The following is a 19,020-nucleotide window of genomic DNA, read 5'->3' on the forward strand; positions in this document are numbered from 1 at the left end:
GTCTGGACAATTTTATATCATGAGTAATAATTCAAAAATCCATATACATAAAACACACACACGCACACACAGTGACATTTTAGACCTTCTTCAGAATACTGTACATACTGTGGGCACAAGTTTCCATCATGGTGCTGATCCAGAATCCTTCCCTTATTATTTATTACTAGAGCTACAATAATAAAGCAATGAGGGAAAAAAAAAGTAATAAATATGAAATAATGTATTTATGATGATTCCATTTGTTTCACTATCCACTCTGTGCAGGCAGAAAGCTTATTACATTTTTAAACTGTAGAGATACAATAATTTTGCTGCTGTAAAATCAGCATTTTGTCTTATTTAAAATATAAATCTAATATAATCTGTTTCTTAATGTATGTTCTTTAAAATACAGCATGTGTTTTTTTAAATATTATAATTATAATAATCCATAATTATGTGGACATGCATATTAGATCGTTTTTAGTGAAATATAAGCCCTCCAGAAAGGCAGGAAAAGCCCTGTAACTTACTTTAAAACTAAATATGTTCCCTAAAACGGTGACAGAGCTACAGACCCATGACAGCCTTACCCAGTCAGCCAGCAGCTATGACCAGCACTACTTGTGCAGTTAATAAAAGGACAGGTAAAGTTTGTCGCGCTGTTGCACACACAGCACGCTCATTTGTTTCAGTTCGTCAGTTGCCACAAGACAACTTACCAACGTGTACGTGATAAGCTAATACTGCTGTGTGCTGTAGACTACAGTGTGCGCTGTACACCTACTTACTGGTTTTGTCGCATCAGTCTGTGTCTCTGAGTTAATTTGTGTTTCTCCTACAGCTCCAGACCGCAAAAAATGCGCGTGCTCTTTGTGAGCTCGTTCCCGGCTCGTAACCAGGGCGTTCTGCCGTCAAGGGCGATCATTGGTTAATGGTGATCATGTGACAAATGCAAGCCAGATCCTTTTATTTAGCAAAAATGTGATTAATAGTTAAATATTATTGTTGAGGGGCACAGACAGGACTCCGCACACACACACACGTGCCTGCACGGCAGACCCGATGTTGTTTCCATGAACATGCTTTTCAGCATCTCTTTATTGACCACTTTTCACACACGGTTGCTGTACGCATACAGCCGGTGTTCCAGATTAACTGGCATTTAGATCAACTGGCGTTGGTCGAACAGATGTGTGGCAGACGTTTCAGGAGCTGCTACCGACAAACCAGCAAAAAAACCGCCAAATGTGTCATCTGTGACACTTGTGAGGTTATCCCAAACACACTCCGTCAGTATTGATGATGTTGAACAACAAAATGTTTGAAAATGTCGCGAGTTTACCTGGTGATATTCTCATGCGCGACGCGATCGCGAAAACAGCAAACAATTAACACCACGCCGGTGTTGTTCACGGGACAGCAAGAGTAAACGATCGGGAGACTCTTGTCGTCGTTATCGTTCCCCTCCTACGTTTTATTTCTCCGGTTTCAGCGTTTTTGCTTCACAACTAAAGCGTGCAGTTTACTTTGTGTGCACTAACATGGACTCGAATCAACCAGCGCCACCTCTGGCCAAGTGCCACAGCCTACAGCCAGATCAACTTGTGACACACATCTGCACCACGTTTGAATTCGTTTCATGCACAATACATTTGTACCTTTTAATTGTGTCTGTATGTGCGTCATGCAAATAAACCTTTGAAATGAATGAAATGAAATCATGTATCTATTTTTGGACCACATTTGTAAAAAATTCCAAATTATATACACAAAGTCATAGGAATCACCACCCCTGTTGGAAAGCTCACAGTTACATCCTGTCCATCATGTGGACAACATTGAAAATGTTGAACATTGGAAAACTGAGAACATCGGGCAAGTTATAAAGAAATGTGTTTGTAAGAACGAAAAACCTTTCCCAAATTGTTCCTAAAAATAGTTATGGAAAGTCAAACTGTTGTATGCCTGTGTTCTACATGTTTATCTAATGGAAAATAAAGTTGCTATTGTTTTAGTGCAGTTTTTTGACAATTCTGAGTGGATTTACACAGTACGGGTCAAAATGACCCGCAACAAAATCAATGTCATTTTTTTTTCAACATAATACAAGGGTTAATTTCCAAAACGTGCATATGATCTTCAATTTGTAGCAGATCCACTATCACATAGCAGCTGGAGCAGTCTCAAATGAGGTCAGTCCACTACTGCCACCTGTGGCTAAGTGCCATAGCCTACTACTAGATTAACTTGTGACACATCTGCACCTGCTGCTATGATCACATTGAGTAGAGGCTGAGTGGCTGCACTTACACCTGGTGCATTCAAATCCACCTACAAACATGTTGAAAGATGCCATGCCAGCAATGTGGATTGACAACACTAAAAACAATCAGTAAGCAAAGACAACAGGGATCTCTTTTTTTCATGTTTATTTGGCATGCACAACATTTGTAGTCGCCTTCTTTACAGGGGAAGTCCACGAACACTGTATGGTACCAATTTGCACAGAAGATACATTCAATCTGCAGGAAAAATTAGATTGTCAGAGTCATTCATCTGACATCAGGCTGTTGAGTGAAGCAATTAAACATGTTCAAATGTGCAGTAGCGGTTTTAGATACGGGCGACACGGGCGGTTGCCCGGGGCGGCATCGTGGTGGGGGGCGGCATCACGGGCATCGGCAAAAAAAAATAAAAAATTGCTCGTACTCATGCTGCCCCGACATCATGCCAGCGCATATTGGGGATGGCATAGGCACCGATCGGTTTTCTATCGCCCATTTGCTGGGAGTAAGGGCGCCCTCCGTTTGCGAGGTGCGCCTGCTGCTTGCGGCACAGGGAGGAGAGGGCGGGGCGGCGGGGGATTCTCTGGCTGGCTGGAGCAGCATCTAATAACCAACTCGCAAAATAAAACAAAATGAAAACAAACCAACAAACACGAAAACACCGGACATTATGATACAGACTTATAATTTGCACCGATGTTTTTCTATATTTCCCTCGGGATGAATAAAGCATAATCAGTCAATCAATCAATCAGTACACGAAAAGTGAGCGCGAGAGCCCTCGGTGCGCCTGCTCGCTGCTGAAGTCAAAGTAAACTTTATTGTCATCTCCGCTACATACAGTTCAGTATATAGAGAGACGAGACCCCCCCAGTTACAACAGTGCAAGTAAACGAACAATAAATATTTAAGAGTAAGAAAATAAATATACACTTTAGGACTCGGGGTAAAGGGATCAATAACAATTTAAAATGTATATTTTATATTTTGTTGATTTAAAGTCTCACACACAACCCGTTTTTAAAGTTTAAAAAAGAGAAAAGAAGAGGAGGAGTGCAGCGACTTCCACAGTCGCTAGAGGCCGGGGACTGAGCCTATTTGCCTGACGCGCTGTCAACTTTACGCAATAATGCGAGAGGTGGAATTGCTTGCTTGTTTATTAAAGTGCTTGAAAAGTTTACAGAGCAATGTGATCGGCTCGCGATTCAAACTCTTAAAACATCACAGGCTCTAATGCAACAAGAGGAAACTCGTTGTGCTGCGGTCAACAAAAACTACGGCTACCCAGCCCTCCTCTGTCAAAATCAAACCAGTGAATGACAGACTGACAACGCCCTCTTAATGTCACCGCTACCACCCACGTGACTCCTGTTACACATCACCATAGCAACCAAACAAATGAAAACCCAGTGATCATTAAAATTCAATATTTAATTATGGCTCCTACAAGGAGAAACGAGCAAAAGATACAGGTAAGCAGATGTGTCATTGGATAAAGGCAGGTCATGTATCCTAAAACATTAAGAATACTTTCTTAATTATGTGGGTTACAGCTCCTCCAAGAAGAAATGGTAAAAATAGTTACAGTAACAGACTAAACTCCAAACAATATATACAATAATATAATATTAATATAATATTAATTAGTCATTGTCAATTGTTGATTTGTCCTGTTCTCATTGTATGACGAATTATGATGTCTGTTTAGTAGCCGTTTGCATACTATATTTTCTCTGTCTTCATGTGTGTGTGTGTGTGTGGGTGGGGGGGGGTGTTCCCCCCTGGGCGCCAAATAGGCTAGGACCACCACTGCAAATGTGCAGGTACTGCAGATTTCTGTGCAAAAGCCTTATCTGTGAATCAGTCTATGTTTTCATGTGTCCTTTAGGTGCTCCAGTCTCTTTAAAATGCAAAGGCATGCAGGTTACCTGAACTATAAGTTTTCTGTTGGTGCATCAAAGTGACTTTTCACCCAGTAATGTTTAAGTAACCCATTCAAGGTGTTTCCGTCTTAGGTATCGATTTGGTTATCTTACATACTGATCAGTTTCTGCACCTGAGCTTCTCTCACCACAGGCACGGCATACCTGGGAAAGGTCATTGAAAATATATTCCACTGGGGATAGACATGAATGCTGACTGTGCTGACAGAATGTGTTGTGAGAACAGTAGTCAAACATTAATGTGTAATATATTTGTTGAATACATATGTCTTTGCTGTGAAATGATATAAACAAAAGGAGTGCTGATTTCGGAATCTTCAAGTATGATAAGCTCAAAATAAGCAAAACTGCATATCATGCAGTTGAACAGTTTTTTGGAAAGGATGGAAAACAATGACAGTTACAAATGTATTGTGCATGAAACGAATTCAAACGTGGTGATAGAGCCAGCTGCAGATGTGTGTCACAAGTTAATCTAGTAGTAGGCTATGGTACTTGGCCACAGGTGGCAGCAGTGGACTCACCTCCATTGGAGACTGCTCCAGCTGCTATGTGACAGTCAGTAGATGGGTTCCAAATTGAAGATCATATGCAAGTTTTGGAGACTGTTTATTACTAATCACTGTGTAACTGCTGTACATTCACAGTAACTGCCATCTCCTTACAAATGTTTTTTAGTATGACCACACTTATACAGACTGTATATAACAACCAACTCTAAAATGTTCGTTTGCAGAGAAAAGACACAGACAGACGATGCTTACAGGATGTGATGTGACAACACTAATGAAATATTGATGTGTCATATTTGTTCAAGACATTTTTCTTATGGGCAAAAATATTAAAATCATGATGAACAGGGGTGGTGATTCCTATGACTTTGTATATATAATTTGGAATTTTTTACAAATGTGGTCCAAAAATAGATACATGATTTCATTTCATTCATTTCAAAGGTTTATTTGCATGACGCACAAACAGACACAATTGAAAGGTACAAATGTATTGTGCATGAAACGAATTCAAACGTGGTGCAGATGTGTGTCACAAGTTGATCTGGCTGTAGGCTGTGGCACTTGGCCAGAGGTGGCGCTGGTTGATTCGAGTCCATGTTAGTGCACACAAAGTAAACTGCACGCTTTAGTTGTGAAGCAAAAACGCTGAAACCGGAGAAATAAAACGTGCGAGGGGAACGATAACGACGACAAGAGTCTCCCGATCGTTTACTCTTCCTGTCCCGTGAACAACACCGGCGTGGTATTAATTGTTTGCTGTTTTCACGATCGCGTCGCGCATGAGAATATCACCAGGTAAACTCGCGACATTTTCAAACATTTTGTTGTTCAACAGCATCAATACTGACGGAGTGTGTTTGAGATAACCTCACAAGTGTCACAGATGACACATTTGGCGGTTTTTTTGCTGGTTTGTCGGTAGCAGCTCCTGAAACGCAAGTCTGCCACACATCTGTTCGACCAACGCCAGTTGATCTAAACGCCAGTTAATCTGGAACACCGGCTGTAGCTTTGCAGCTCACAGCCCGACACACACCAACACAACAGCATAGATAGCACAGACGTTAAGGCAGCGAGGCGTGATTGCGGGTGCCGCTCAGGTGCGTCCACCTCCCCTGCACGCCCCGCCACACACATTAACCGGATAAAATACATATTTAGGCAGAATTTTGCAAATATCTACTTTCCTTTTTTTTTTTAGCAGCAGCATAGTGCTTTTTTTCCAATTATTCTTTAAAAGTCAGGTCAAGGCTCCAAAAGCCCACAGGCGATATAAGGGTGGTGGCTCACAACAGTTTTTGTTTGCTACATGGATCATTTTAGTTCAGCTGGGTGTCCTTTTGTTATATTTCTTTAAGAGTTCAAAATGTATTAATTACATAAATAAAATGTAATTTTCTCTGTAGCACTCCATGGATTTCATAAGCAACACACATTAGTTGTTCACACAAAGCATAAAGGTAAAACACAATATATACAGTGTTATCTTCATTTTAGATGTCAAAAAGTATTTGCGGCTCCCAGTGTTTTCTTTTGAGTGGAAACCGGGTCCAAATGGCTCTTTGGGTGTTAAAGGTTGCAGACCCCTGGCCTAGATCAATGTAAAAATGAAAAACACATAGTTGGAGCTTGAATGAGAGAGTAGTGCATTACGTCCACTGTGTACTTAACAAATAGCAGATTTAATAACACTCTGACAGGCTGGTGATGAGAACTGGACAGACTGACCACATCCTCATCACAGTCACCCAGTTAAGACTGAACCGTTCCTTAATGGAGACTGAGTGATTACTGATGAGGCACAGGTGTGCACATGATGGACGGGGTTCCTATTGTCAAAAGGTGCCCTTATCACTGTCTCTCCCTCTCTCCCTTGCTTGTTGAGCTGGGAGGAGGAGCCACATTTTGATGCTCCATGTTAAACCATTAACATTATTTGTTACACTTTAGCTGTGATGGCTCTCATTGTGTTTTGTAGTGCTGTCTCTCTCTGACACCTCACACACACCACAGCATTGCAGTGCTGACCACAGTACAAATGTGCTTCTATTATTCTCCCCAGTATAACTTCCTGTTCTTTCATCTCCATATAAAACATTGACTCTACTAGTTTAAGGAGTTCTGTTTGTACTGACTGCTGACATTTGTCTCAGTAACAAACAAATTCATCTCCTCTCACTGTTCCTATCAGATGATTCCAACTTATACTCACATAATATTAAAACGCCTTGAAATTAATGTAATGAATTTGTATTCTATAAACTGACTGATTTAAATCAACTTTCCACATGTTCACAATGACGGAAAAAATAAAGACAGTCACTCTCTCACCAGTGTGTTAACATTTTAGTTTGTGAACATTTAATCAGTCTAAGTAATTTAGCAAATTCCAAAAAAGTTCAAAGGTTTACTCGTGTGTGTCATATAATGTGTATTTTTGAATCCACTGATGAGGAAAAACAAAATGGTGAGGACTTAAAGACAGCTCTGTTAGTCCATCAGTGTGTGAACCATTTGTGTTTCTGATGTTTATGTGGTCAACATTAGAGGCTCACACCTCCAGAGCTTTGCTGCTGCTGTACCCACATTCTCACAGAAATACTTCCCCTTCACTTCTCAGAAAAAAATGACTTCATAGGTACAATGATGGCCAACAGGCCTCAGACTACTAACACATCTTCTCTGTGTCCTTATCCAGCTGCTAGCAGTGGTGTTTGCTGCAGTATCAACATGTTTCATTGTGAGCATCAACACACACATTCTTGTTAAAAGCTCAATTATTCAGTTTATGAATAAAGAGAGAGGGAGGATAAGAACATTTGAAGGCTGTAAACTAAATTAATTCAGAACAAGTGATGGAGAGTAAACCACTGATGAGGAAGTGAGCAGGAAGTTGAAGCTGTGTTCATCTCTGAGACTGTCTCATTTGTGAATGTGAGAGCAGAGAGTAGAGACTGACAGACAGAGAAGTACGATGGCTGCAGTCATGTGGATTCAAATGTCTTCATTCCTGCTGCTGATGCTTCAGATTACAGGTAAGGAAACACAGAACACACACACAATAGTATGTTCTTCCTTTAACTGAGAAAGACATGTTTGCTTTGTAACTTTGAGTTTTCTGGACTCTTGGAAACAAAAGATGAGAAATAAATGATCTAAAATAATCCTTAAACTAACTGTTAATCTAACTGCAGTGTTCATGTTATAGTTTGTCACATTTCACTCTCCTGTCCTCAGCAGAAACAACACCACAGACTTTGTCCTCCTTCAGAGCTGCCAGAGCTGGACATGACATCATTTTGTCTTGTGAAAATGTGATAGATGGTCAACATAACTGCAACTATACTACCTGGATGTTCACTGATTCAAGAAACCCAGCAGCAGTAGAGCTGGTTGTTCATGGACAGATTAATGAAAATGTTACAGCTGAATACACCAGACTGAGTGTTACAGCGAACTGTTCTCTGCTTATAAAGAAGGTCAAAGCTGAAGATGTTGGTGGTTACACCTGCAGACAGTACAAAACAAGAGGAGGACCACAAGAAGGTCCAGACTTTACAGTTTATTTGTCTGTAATTAACAGTGAGTATTTACATCATAAAGTTTTTAGTTCAAACTTGGCGGAAACTGAAATATTACAACAGTATTTATTACAGTGATGACGCCCTGTTGTTTTTCTCTTTCCATATCTCCATCTTCACCAGTGACTGAACATGAGAACAATGATAAAGTCATTGTGAACTGCTCTGTGCTGACACATGGACACTGTAGACACACAGTGGAGTGGTTGTAAACGTAGTTTGCAGGTTTTTTTCTTGAAATAATTTTGTTTTAATTTGTTATTTCATTTCTTTAGGTGAAAACACAAAATCAAAGACTGCAAATTTCGTCTCAACAACAACAACAACAACAACAACAACGAGAACAACAAAATCTTCTCTAGAATCAAGAAAAACCTCACAAGGTAGAGACATCTGAAATAATCTTTATAATTCATACCCTCAAATTCAAGTTGTTGAGTGAGAAAACAGTTGAATTTATGTTCATATCACCTCACAGTGATGAGCAGACTGATTTAACTGATTTCATTATAAAATTTTGCAGAACTCTACATTACAGTTGTTGTAAAAGCAGTTTGCAGGGGGGGGGGTTTCACATCATTTTCTGTTATTTTGTTGTTTCATTTCTTTAGGTGAAGAAAAGACAAACTCAGCAACTGCACAATTCACATCAACAACAACAAAATCTCCTTCAGAATTGGGAAACACCTCAGGTAGTGACATCTGAAATAACCTTTATAATTGAAACCCTTCATATGCTAAAATTCAAGTTGTTGGGTAATTAAACAGTTAAGAATGTGTTCAAATAACCTCACAGGGATGAGTTGACTGGTTTGATTGTTAGATATTGCACCACTCCACATTATCTATTGTTCTGAAGATAGTTTTTTTTTTTAATCATAATATTTTATTTTATTTTGGAATTTCATTTCTTTAGGTGAAGATGTCATATGGCCAAAATCAACAACAAACATCTGATTTTTCCTATATTCTATATATTCATTAATAAAAGAATAGGCTGCAAATTAAACACTAAAGCCTTAACTGTGAGTGTCCAGCGAGAATTCTTGACTGACATTCAAGACTGTCAAGAATGATTGGTTGCACAGAGGTCTGCGGTGCTGTACTGAAAACCTCTTTGTGATTGCTTTGGTCAAGCAGGTTAACACAGTCGGCCATAGTTTCCATAGAAGATGCAGACACGTCTGCAAATGCTTGCTTCTGTTTATCTTCATGAAAACTGTGAGTGACCAAAGAAATCACCAGGATGATTTTGGTGCAGCACTCTCTTTGCAAGTGATCTCACAAAGTTACCGCCAGAATCCACTGAGGCAGGGAAGACAGATTTTTCCCTACAAAAACACATTATCACTCTTTGTACTTTTTGTTTCATGACAAACAATTTGAGATAAATGAAAGCAAAAAACGAAATAAAAACTTTGAAAAAACTAAATGCAAAATAAAATGTATTTTCAGTGCTTTGTAAGCACATTTAACTTATTTATATATTTGATCATCATTATTACCAGCAGGCTTAATATTTTAATCTAATAACAAAAATATCAAAACTTTCATCACATTGGAAACATTTATTCTTTTCACAGAACAAAAAGCTGAAGTCTAAATGGTTTCATTGTTTTCAGGTTTTCTGCTCAGATGCATCATCGTGTCTGTGGGTTTCGCAGCACTCCTAATATCTGCTGTTACAGTCAACATGTGGACAAAAACCAAAGGTGAGAACTTCACAGATGAAACTTGTATACAAGAAAACCTTTGATAAACTTGCAGTTTTAATTATTTCAGCTCTCTTTTGTGACTTTTGTCTTTTCAGGAATAAAAACACAGATGGAAGGAAACACTGTGAGTTTTACTCTGTTATAACTTCACAGAGCAAACAACATGTTAGTGATATGTATTATTTTCAACTGTGGATGTACAAATGAAAGAAGACAGAATAGACAGTTTTAACCATGTTGCAGAAACACTTATAACCTTTATTGTTACTGTTATTGTTTATTGAGAAATGTGGAGAATTTTGAGACTAAATAATAAATGAATAATTAATAATAATAAGATAAACCACCAGAGAGCTCATCAAAAGTAGCATTTCAAATAGAGAATCTAAAGTTTGTAGTTTTGTTTTCCACAGGTGCATAACGATGAAGATGATGGTGCAGTGAACTACGAAAGCACTGCAGACTCTTCTGCTTCTGTCAGACTCCACTGACCAACAACTTCAACATCAACTGATCACAAAAATGAATCATAATATCATTGATATTTTCTGACATTTACTTTTTGATTTTATCTCATATGTAGGAGCAAAATTCTTTTCTTTGTGCACTGAGCTTCAACTAATAAGAAAAATAACTTCAAATAATCATTTGTTCCTTTTTTATAATAATTGTTGTATGAACACAGAGGATTCACAGAACAATCCACTCAGCCAATTAAGCCCTTTTAGCAAACTGCACAAGAGGTGACAAGTCAGACAAACAGATCAGGAGAAAAACAGGTGGCAGTGATGTCTAAATGAAGCTCTGAAGTTCACACAGTCCTCTTTGGTGACATCTGGTGGACAAAAGTATGAAGAGCAGCTTGAATCTACAACTGTCTCATCATGATTGTCCACTCTACAGAGCTCAGTTGACAGCTTTTGTGTGATATCAGGTTACAGCTGTGGTGCTTTGAATGTTTATTTTTAGGGGGTGAAAAAATTATGTTTAATCTAATTGAGTAATAAATAATATTGATGAATTAACTGTCCTGTTTAAATGCTTGTCACTTCTTGACATTTGTAAACACAATAAAGAAAGGAAAAAAAACATTCTTCAAATGAACATACAACACAATCTTATGACAGGTTGGGAATAAAGTTTGTGAGGTCCTACCTCCACGTGTTAAGGAAATAAACCGGTGCACAGGTACATTTATATATAAAATATTATAATGTATGTGTAGTGTATTTTTATGTATGTTTTTGACCTGAGAGGTAGAATAAATTTACTAATAAATGGTTAAAATAAAAAGATAACACACATAAGGTTGTTCTATTTGGTTTTTATTTGGGAATAAACAGAAGTCCTCTTTTCCTCGCAGGCTCCATGTCTCTCATTACGTCGCATAAAATCACCAAGACGTGAAATGGAGTCAAGAGAAAACAAGAAAATGGGAAAGTCAAACAAGGTTTTTTCTTTGTTTTTAAATGAATCTTCTTTTAATTGAAGAGAGAAAAGAATATTTGATTATCATCTTATAATTACAGCAACTTCCAGATCAATGTAAAAATGAAAACACATAGTTGGAGCTTGAATGAGAGAGTAGTGCATTACGTCCACTGTGTACTTAACAAATGGCAGGTTTAATAACACTCTGACAGGCTGGTGATGAGAACTGGACAGACTGACCACGTCCTCATCACAGTCACCCAGTTAAGACTGAACCGTTCCTTAATGGAGACTGAGTGATTACTGATGAGGCACAGGTGTGCACATGACCTACAGTGTTCCTACTATCAAAAGGTGCCCTTATCACTGTCTCTCTCTCTCTCCCTCGCTTGTTCAGCTGGGAGGAGGAGCCACGTTTTGATGCTCCATATTAAACCATTAACATTATCTGTTACACTTTATTTGTGATGCTCTCATTGTGTTTTGTAGTGCTGTCTCTCTCTGACACCTCACACACACCACAGCATTGCAGTGCTGACCACAGTACCAATGTGCTTCTATTATTCTCCCCAGTATAACTTCCTGTTCTTTCATCTCCATATAAAACATTGACTCTACTAGTTTAAGGAGTTCTGTTTGTACTGACTGCTGACATTTGTCTCAATAACAAACAAATTCATCTCCTCTCACTGTTCCTATCAGATGATTCCAACTTATACTCACATAATATTAAAACGCCTTGAAATTAATGTAATGAATTTGTATTCTATAAACTGACTGATTTAAATCAACTTTCCACATGTTCACAATGACGGAAAAAATAAAGACAGTCACTCTCTCACCAGTGTGTTAACATTTTAGTTTGTGAACATTTAATCAGTCTAAGTAATTTAGCAAATTCCAAAAAAGTTCAAAGGTTTACTCGTGTGTGTCATATAATGTGTATTTTTGAATCCACTGATGAGGAAAAACAAAATGGTGAGGACTTAAAGGCAGCTCTGTTAGTCCATCAGTGTGTGAACCATTTGTGTTTCTGATGTTTATGTGGTCAACATTAGAGGCTCACACCTCCAGAGCTTTGCTGCTGCTGTACCCACATTCTCACAGAAATACTTCCCCTTCACTTCTCAGAAAAAAAAAAAGACTTCATAGGTACAATGATGCACAACAGGCCTCAGACTACTAACACATCTTATCTGTGTCCTTATCCAGCTGCTAGCAGTGGTATTTGTTGCAGTATCAACATGTTTCATTGTGAGCATCAACACATAAATCCTTGTCAAAAGCTCAATTATTCAGTTTGTGAATAAAGAGAGAGGGAGGATAAGAACATTTGAAAGCTGTAGATTAAATTAATTCAGAACAAGTGATGGAGAGTAAACCACTGATGAGGAAGTGAGCAGGAAGTTGAAGCTGTGTTCATCTCTGTCTCATTTGTGAATGTGAGAGCAGAGAGTAGAGACTGACAGACAGAGAAGTACGATGACTGCAGTCATGTGGATTCAAATGTCTTCATTCCTGCTGCTGATGCTTCAGATTACAGGTAAGGAAACACAGAACACACACACAATAGTATGTTCTTCCTTTAACTGAGAAAGATGTGTTTTCTTTGTAACTTTGAGTTTTCTGGACTCTTGCAAACAAAAGATGAGAAAGAAATGATCTAAAATAATCCTTAAACTAACTGTTAATCTAACTGCAGTGTTCATGTTATAGTTTGTCACATTTCACTCTCCTGTCCTCAGCAGAAACAACACCACAGACTTTGTCGTTAAGAGCTGCCAGAGCTGGACATGACATCATTTTGTCTTGTGAAAATGTGATAGATGGTCAACATAACTGCAACTATACTACCTGGATATTCACTGATTCAAGAAACGCACCAGCAGTAGAGCTGGTTGTTCATGGACAGATTAAAGAAAATGTTACAGCTGAATACACCAGACTGAGTGTTACAGCGAACTGTTCTCTGCTTATAAAGAAGGTCAAAGCTGAAGATGTTGGTGGTTACACCTGCAGACAGTACAAAACAAGAGGATCACAAGAAGGTCAAGACTTTACAGTTTATCTGTCTGTTATTAACAGTGAGTATTTACATCTTAATGTTTTTAGTTCAAACTTGGAACAAACTGAAATATTCCAACAGTATTTATTACAGTGATGATGCCCTGTTGTTTTTCTCTTTCCATATCTCCATCTTCACCAGTGACTGAACATGAGAACAATGATAAAGTCATTGTGAACTGCTCTGTGCAGACACATGAACACTGTAGACACACAGTGGAGTGGCTGCATGAGGGTGAACAGAAAATATCAGACGTGGAGATAAAACCAGGTTCCTGCTCTGTGACTGTGACATTTAAAAGATCTCACCGTGATCAGAAGTCAACGTTTTATAATTCATTGAAGTGTAAAGTGACAGATTATTACACTAAAGAAGAACAACTGTTTCCCTTCAAACTCAAGTCCTCAGGTGAGAAAACAGGTGAGATTATCTTCAAATCACTTCACAGTGATGAGCAGACTGATGTAACTGATTTGATTATTAATTGTAGCAGCACTCTACATTATCTATTGTTGTAAATGTAGTTTGCAAGTTTTTTTCTTGAAATAATTTTGTTTTAATTTGTTATTTCATTTCTTTAGGTGAAAACACAAAATCAACGACTGCAAATTTCGTCTCAACAACAATGACAACAACAACAATGAGAACAACAAAATCTCCTTCAGAATTGGGAAACACCTCAGGTAGTGACATCTGAAATAACCTTTATAATTGAAACCCTTCATATGCTAAAATTCAAGTTGTTGGGTAATTAAACAGTTAAGAATGTGTTCAAATAACCTCACAGGGATGAGTTGACTGGTTTGATTGTTAGATATTGCACCACTCCACATTATCTATTGTTCTGAAGAGAGTTTGGTGTTTTTTTATCATAATATTTTATTTTATTTTGGAATTTCATTTCTTTAGGTGAAGATGTCATATGGCCAAAATCAACAACAAACATCTGATTTTTCCTATATTCTATATATTCATTAATAAAAGAATAGGCTGCAAATTAAACACTAAAGCCTTAACTGTGAGTGTCCAGCGAGAATTCGTGAATGACATTCAAGACTGTCAAGAATGATTGGTTGCACAGAGGTCTGCGGTGCTGTACTGAAAACCTCCTTGTGATTGCTTTGGTCACGAGCAGGTTTCCAAAGTTGGCCACAGTTTGCATGGAGGATGCAGACATGTCTGAAAATGTTTGCTTCTATTTGTTTTTCATGCAAAATATGATTGTGACCGCTGCAGCATGTGAGTGACCAAAGAAATCACCAGGAGTTTTTGGTGCAGCACTCTCTTTCACTCAGTGACAGCCAACAACCAGTCACTAACTAGTCATCAAATACACATTTTTCTCTAGTAACTAACGAGTGCCACAGGGTTGTTTGCTGGTCTCTAGTCCTTTAAAACTGAGGCCTTGGTATCACTCTCATTCTGTGAACACATATATCTCATTTATATGTCTTTGATGATCATTATTAAAAACAAACTTAATGATTCTAATTTTAGCTAGAATCTCAGACAGCACAAAATCACACTTACTGCTCAGTACAAATTACAAAGCTGACTGTATTTGTCACTTATAAATCATATAATTCTTCTGTTTGTTTGCCTGCAGGCTAATACTAAACTGACACTTCAGTGTGAGTGAGGACAATAATTGTCTTTAACATGTTTTAATCCTCTTTTCAGCTTTGTTATGGCTTATTGTCCTTCCCGTGGGTTCAGCAGGACTCTTAGTAACTGCTGTGATCATCAGATGGAAGAAAGTTAAAGGTGAGGGCATCCACAGATTAAAGTTTATCATGACGTTTGAAAAATGTGAATTAATATAAATATAGGCATTAATGCAAGTTTCTTATTTTTTAGACATTAAAAAAAAAGGCAGTAAACCTGGATTTTAAATGTGAAACTAATCTCAGTGTGTTTTTTTTCCCCTTTTCAGGAAATGAAACACAGCTGGATGGCAACACTGTGCGTTCAAATAGTCAAATAATCAAGTTTTTATTAAGTGATGTCTTTTTATCATCATCATCATTGCTTCAGACTAGACTGAGCTAATAAATAAAATGCCTTTAGAGGTGACTTCAGTTTATAATAGAAACAAAGAATAAACAAAAAAAAGGAATGACTAAATAAAATACAGGATTTACCATCAGAAACAGAACAGCTGACAAAGCTACAAGTGAGCTGAATCAGCTCATCGCTGACACTGTTTAATTATTGATTTATTAATTAGATCTTTACACAGTTACTCTTCTGTTTCTGAGCAGGGACTGAGCTTAAACCCTGCAGAGACTCAGTATGGACCAGGAACCAATCAAACCAGGGTGAGGTCACACACTAATCTCAGTATAAATTTGAACTACATATTTGTTTTATTTTAACAGAAAAGTGATGGTAATGATGATGATGATGAGGAACCAGACCTGAACTGTACTAATCAGGTGTGAAACTATCATTACTGAGCAGATGTTATTTTGTCTTCACTGTGTAGGCTGGAGCTGATGATGGCATTTCCTACGTCTCCATCAGCTTCACCAAGAGGCCCAAGAACAAAGCCCGGGTGAGATTTTTAATATTTGTTGGTGTTAGCAGCAATGTTCCCTCTAATTTTTTATGTGTCTGAGCGAACACACAAACTCCCTGAGTGATCCCGTGGACCACTGTGAGCGACATTAGACGTGTGCACTGTGGTCACACCAGCGTTGAATCCATCCAAGTTACATGGTTTATTAAAATAATAAAATTACAGCATTTACATTTATGTTAGACTACTTTTAATTAACTGCTTTAGCCCACTTACAATGAAAATGTAAAAAAAATCTTGTTCCTGACCTGTGTAGTATGTTAACACTATTTGAAGTAAAAATAACTTGAACTCCAATTTTGAAAACACAACTTTCTTTGTTTTTTTAAAATAAAACTCTGACTTGTATTATGAGTATGAGTCTGTGGTCTGGGAGAGAGTCCTGTAACTCTCTGTCTGCAAAATACAGTATATAATGACCAATGTTGGGCAATTAATTATATAGTTACTTCTTCAAAAAAGTTACTGAGTTTTGCAAACAACAAAGTTTTTTGCAGCTGTTTACCTAAAAATGCAGCCAAAGCGGTTTTTTTAAATAAACATTTCAAACTATTTACAGAACAATCAGCTGTTCTGCATCAAATCTGATGCCACACAAATTATTTGTGCCACTCCAAAAAATAATTTCTGTCCACTATGAGATAAAGGAGAACAACAGCCTGATACCTGCAGGCCTGACAACAGGAGATGTATCACTCCTGTAACACCTGTAACATTCAGCAGCCGCCTCATTGTTCTGACACACACAACAAAACTATTGACTACACTACACACTAACTACACAAGATTTGCGCTAAACGTTGCAAATCTCTCACATCTCAAAACACCATCGTCACTCCGAAAACTTCATCCCGTTTGTTAACAACTAAATGCCATGTTTTGATTGGTCGACATGGTACATTTTTCGACAAATGGGAAAGGGTGGGGTTTTTTGGTTTCATCTTTGCTCACAGGCGGAGAGTGCTTTCGAGCGTTTTCCTTATAAAACGCCGTTTTAACCGTTTCTTCCCGCAGTAAATACAAACAACGATAGTATTCAGGAAGAAAACCAAACATTGCATATATTTTTATCATAACTCTGGTTTTACGTGGCCTATCAACACAATTTAAAAGTCCACACTTTTTCCGTCAATTGTTCCGTCTGTCCTGCTCACATCTCCAATGGTTGTACACGTTGTCATTAAGGTGGCTTCACTCCACATCAGCCACGCCGCTTTGCTAGCTAAAACACCGGTGTCGGCACATATTTACTTTAATTTCAATTCAGGTTAGAATTTTTTGTGTGTGGGCAACGCAGATTTTTTTCTGCGCAGAGACCGTGCCAACAGTGCGCAATTGCGCACGTGCGCAGCTTAGAGGGAACATTGGTTAGCAGTAAGATCCTGTCAGCTTATGTCTTTAATAAAGTTTCGTAATGTTTTCCTATAGTCCCGTGGTTATGATGAAGGTGACACTGTGACCTACAGCACTGTGAAAGCTTTCTCCTCTTCTGCTGGAGTTGATCCCAACCACCTCTATTCCACCATCAATTATGTAAAGAAGTAGGATGTTGCTCATGAAAGGTGATATGTTAGATGCTGTTTCACTTTTTAGATGAGAGAGTGAATGTGAAAAGTCATGGGTTACTTTCATGTCTTACATGTGTTTTGTTTTGAACTAATAACATTAATTGTTCTCTTAAGCGAACACATATAGACCTCTTTTTTCTTCTTTTTCTTTTCTTTTTATAAGTTCACTGTGAAAACCACGAGGGCTACATGTATAATAAGCAAATTTAAAATATTAAAACAAGTGTTTTGTACAGTCACTGATAGAGCTGAGTCCATCTCTAGAGGTTGGAAATGTAAAATCTGACGCTTAAATAAATATTACTTTCTGTTCAATAAATTTGCCTCATGATTTCAACTTTACCGTATACTTTAAAACCTGTTCAATGAAATAGAAAGTAGCAAATGCACAAATCAAATATAAAACATCATGTGACCACAGGTTAAACCTGCTTAGTGAAGATAAAGAGAGAAAGCTTTCTGAAGGTCAACCGTTTTTGTAACAAGAACAACTAAATACTGTTTGACAGTCAAATTGACTTAAAATTTGACCTGACAGTCAAATTAAAAGGTCAAATTCTTCTAGAAATGTTCTTTTTCAGACTCAGACATGTCACCTTGGTTACATACAGTCCATCTCTATACAGATTGGAAATGTAAAATCTGATGCTTAAATAAATATTATTCTCTGTTCATTCAATTTGACTAATGATTTCAAAAGTACTACTAACATTTTTTCCACTGTGAATAAAAAATTTAAAAAGAGAATCCAGATACTTTATTCACTTTAAGAAGAAACCACTTTAGAGCCTGTGTCATTTTGTTATAACTGCACATATTGAAGTGTTCAATGAAAAAAAAAACATGTTGGATTTACTTAATTCAAAAGTGGACATTAGTTAAACACAGATGTTTTGCTTTGGCACCAATTTAAACAATTGAGTTAAAATTAACACTTAACTTTACAAAAGGAGATGTTAAATATGCCAAAGATGCTTACATAAATCCAACAGATGGCCAGTCTCCTTTTTTCATTGTTGGTTATGATAGTAAGAACACTAAAACTAATAAAAACAAAAATGTTTTTAGTCACTTTTCAGTCACATTAACCAGTTGTTGGACATTAAAGGCAGTGGTTAAGTATTGTTTGTCTCGATTCATTAAAAGTCGTGTAAAAAAAAAAAACCTGCTGGTTATCTGAATTTTGAACTGTAATGAACATTTATTCAGTTTGAGAAATTTAGTAAACTCCAGAAAAATGATGAGGGCCTAAAGACACTTCTTCTAGTTTATTGGATGTGTTAACCTATTGTTTTTTTTTTTTAAAGTTTATGTGGTTATCGTGAGAGGCTCAAACCTCCAGAGCTCTGCTGCT

General features: G+C 37.6%; 1 long non-coding RNA gene across 2 annotated transcripts; it reads left to right on the forward strand.

The window, feature by feature from the left end:
- The first annotated feature begins 6,303 nt into the window (after positions 1-6,303).
- Positions 6,304-10,665, forward strand: LOC112842370 (uncharacterized). Of its 2 annotated transcripts, none has more exons than XR_003214112.1 (7): positions 6,304-7,763; positions 7,969-8,310; positions 8,433-8,692; positions 8,921-9,001; positions 9,932-10,021; positions 10,120-10,148; positions 10,438-10,665. It is a non-coding gene; the product is annotated as an uncharacterized LOC112842370 (long non-coding RNA). The 2 variants fall into 2 exon arrangements; XR_003214111.1 differs by having other exon boundaries at positions 6,307-7,763; positions 7,966-8,310.
- The last annotated feature ends 8,355 nt before the right edge of the window (positions 10,666-19,020 follow it).

Source organism: Oreochromis niloticus, linkage group LG15, assembly GCF_001858045.2.
Source record: "Oreochromis niloticus isolate F11D_XX linkage group LG15, O_niloticus_UMD_NMBU, whole genome shotgun sequence".
Lineage (NCBI taxonomy): Eukaryota > Metazoa > Chordata > Actinopteri > Cichliformes > Cichlidae > Oreochromis > Oreochromis niloticus.